The sequence below is a fragment of the Pangasianodon hypophthalmus genome, chromosome 8, assembly GCF_027358585.1.
Source record: "Pangasianodon hypophthalmus isolate fPanHyp1 chromosome 8, fPanHyp1.pri, whole genome shotgun sequence".
In the NCBI taxonomy this organism is placed as follows: Eukaryota; Metazoa; Chordata; class Actinopteri; order Siluriformes; family Pangasiidae; genus Pangasianodon; species Pangasianodon hypophthalmus.
Genome location: NC_069717.1, coordinates 30,420,833 through 30,424,645, shown reverse-complemented (window position 1 = coordinate 30,424,645; position 3,813 = coordinate 30,420,833).

The following is a 3,813-nucleotide window of genomic DNA, read 5'->3' as shown; positions in this document are numbered from 1 at the left end:
AAGATCACTGTGAGTCCTTTGGAAAGAAACGTTACCTGAAACATGTTGCTGTGTGTACACACTGTATTAAAAAAAACAAAGCAATAAATTCATGCATTTATAATAAAAAAAATATTGTGTGGTGCTTTTATTGAGTTCATCATACTTATTTTCACAGTAACACATTTCAATTAATTTTTTTTCTGAAAAACGTGGACATTATATGCATCTGGCAACTGCTCACAGAATACATACAAAGTTCGTGAAAGAGTGTTTTTTTTTTTTTTTTTTCTTTTTTCCCTTAATATGTAAAGATTGCGGATAAATGTGGTAAGGGGGTGTTAATACTTTTGCAAGGCACTGTGTATTCTGATTAATGTTCCAGGTGTAAAAGCTCTTGAGCAGCAGCACAGAGCCTCCAGCTCAGGGACTGCAGGCTGAACTGAACTCTTAAAGCAGGTTCCTCACTGCCAGTCTGAGAGCTGCAGCACTGCACAGTTTACTGTTTTACTGCTTCAACACCTGATAAAGCTCATGAAGGGCTTCAGAATGAGACGAGTGAAACTGATCAGGTGGAACACTGCTGTAAAACACCTCACTATACTGACCTCAGATCAGTAGAACTGTCTCTGTCTCTGAAGGCTGCCGGAGGTTCCATTGACACGTCACTCTTCATGGACACACAGCTGGGTTCTGGTGAGTCTGATCTCTTTCCCTCCATCCTTCTACAACACACATATTATTAGAGACAAACATTAAGGGAAAGTTTGTGTGCTAATGTAATGTGGATTGTATATGGATTATTGTATAAAGTTTGATTTAGTGTTGCATAGAACCTCAAACAATTTTTGTCTAATCAGTGGCAAATAACACAAGACTGTCTGTATAATAAAACAAATAAAGCTAAGGAAAAAAGCACTGAGGAAAAAATAATGTTGGTTGAGAAAAGAAACATTAAGGTCTACTTTACAATTTTATTAACAAACATAAATTCAGTGTTAAAAATGAAATATGCTTATTTCCTATAAAAAAAAAAAAACAGCAATTCAAAAAATAAGGAATATTTGTGAAAAGTAACAAGAAATGTGTTAGTTGGTTTCAGCTTTTCTATTTGGCTGCATTCTGACTGTTTAAACTCGTGATGCCCAAATCACAGGTAACCAACTCACCTGGGTCTTAAAGCCTGTACAGTTCTTTGACTATGATCTCAGAGCTACACTCATGCTACACTCTATGACCAAAAGTATGTGCACCCCTGACCATCATGCCCATATGTACTTGTTGAACGTCTCATTCCAGATTTATTTTGTTTGCTGTTATAATAAGCTCCACTCTTCTGGGAAGCTTTCCACTAGATGTTGGAGCGTGGCTGTGGGGATTTGTGTTCATTCAGCTACAAGAGCATTAGTGAGGTCAGGCGCTGATGTTGGGATGTCGAGGAGGTCTGGGGTTCAGTCGGTGTTCCAGTTCATCCCAAAGGTGTTCAGTGGGGTTGAGGTCAGGGCTCTGTGCAGGACACTCGAGTTCTTCCACTCCAACCTTCACACACCATGTCTTCATGGAGCTCGCTTTGTGCACAGGGGCATTGTCATGCTGGAACAGGTTTGAGTCTCTGAGTTCCAGTGAAGGGAAACTGTAAAGCTACAGCACACAGAAACGTTCTATACAACTGTGTGCTTCAGACTTTGTGGCAACAGTTTGGAGAAGAAGCACATATGGGTGTGATGATCAGGGGTGCACATACTTTTGACTGTATAGTGTACATGTGGCAAGGAAGTATGTGTTTATTGATTTAAGATATGAACATATTCTGATCAGGATTTGGTGATTTCCACTGTAAATGTATTCATGAGCTACAAGAGATGCAAAGCTTATGGCGTTCGGCTTTGTGCTTGACAGGGAGGGAGGTGGTCAAGAAGGAAACAGACGATAGCTACAAGGCTGTAAGTCAATATCTAGTGCCTCTGACAACCAAACAAATTGTACCATAATGACCTTCATCTGGGAAATGTCCAAAACCTGTGTGTCAGCTTAGCTGGGGACATGGCACAGCACGTACATGGAGCTTCTATAAGACGCATTTCTACATTTACGATAGAAAGATTTCACTTCTGTGTTTTACTGTAATGTTTTGGGGAAGCCGGGCTTCACATGTAGTCTTACTGCGATCGCCTGAGCTGACAGATTACAACAGAATGAAATAAAAATGAAGTGAAACGTAACAGTGTTATTTTGAAATGAGTATGATGATAATATTTTATAAAAATTCAATATTATTTATTTATTGACACATTTATAGAATATTTTCTGTTGCATTTAGTCATTTTATTATTTATTTCTTACTCATATATATTCATTTAATTTTGATTAAATCTCTAAAACTGCATTCCATATAAAGACAGAACACCGAAAATTAACACCGTCACACACTTTCTTCCTCCTCAGAGAAGTTTCGAGCTGGGTGTTCCAGAGAACCTGACAATCTGTGCATGTGTGTGAGTGTGTGTGTGTGTGTGTGTGTGTGTGTGTGTGTGTGCGCGCATGCGGGTGTGTGTGTGTGTAATCAGTTGAGTTCACTCTCGGTGATTCTGTGAACATACGCGTTCCATTCAGAGTTTCCGGTGATAAACCTGCGGTGACTTCCAGTAGGTTCTACTACACTGAACAAGATAACATTGATAACACGCACACACACACACTCACACACACACACACACACACACACACACTCACAAATGAGAAGTAGCTACTGTAAATGATAAGGGCTCATTAACAGCATGTCTCATTTTCTGTTACACAATCTCAGTTTCAGACGGCGACAAACATTTTTATCCAAATCCAAAATGCAAAATGAAATAACAATCACACACACACACACACACACACACACACAAACATACACACTCGGCAATGAACTACAGTGAATTAATTTAACTTTATTTACTGAGATTCACAGCAGATCTTTTTCCTTTTTATGCCTATTATTATTATTATTATTATCATTATTATTATTATTATTATTATTGTGGTTGTCGTTGTTGTTATAGTTGTTGTTATTATAGTTGTTGTCGTTATTGTTGTTGTCATTGTTGTTATTGTTGTTGTTGTTGTATAGATAAAGAGTAAAGGAGACAGATTTTTAAAATAAATTTTACAGTCGCACTGCTGTACACTGTTCACACGCCCAGAGCAACAGTGCTAACAATCTGGTTCCACAGAAACCTCTCCAAAACACACACACACACACACACACACACACACGACTGTATTTTGAGTTTTATGAGCTGCGTGTGTGTTGTGTGTATGTATGTGTGCTCAGTGTCTGTGTGTGTGTGCAGTGTGTGTGCAGTGTGTGTGTGCTGAGTGTGTGTGTGTGTGTGTGTGTGCAGTGTGTGTGTGTGTGTGTGTGTGTGTGCAGTGTGTGTGTGTGTGTGCTGAGTGTCTGTGAGTGTGTGTGTGTGTGTGCAGTGTGTGTGTGCTGAGTGTCTGTGTGTGTGTGTGTGTGTGTGTGCAGTGTGTGTGTGCTGAGTGTCTGAGTGTCTGTGTGTGTGTGTGTGTGTGTGTGTGTGTGTGTGCAGTGTGTGCCAGTGTGTGCCAGAAACACACAACAACAAGAAACAAATAAAAGCACGTGACCACTAACGTCACTAAGTCACACAAATGCTAACAATGGACATTACACAATACACAACTCACAGTGCGGAGATAGCGTTAATGTTTTCAGGTGTGTGTGTTTACTGCAGTGTGTGTGTTTACTGCTGTGTGTGATTACTGCAGTGTGTGTTTACTGCAGTGTGTGATTACTGCAGTGTGTGTGTTTACTGCAGTGTGTGT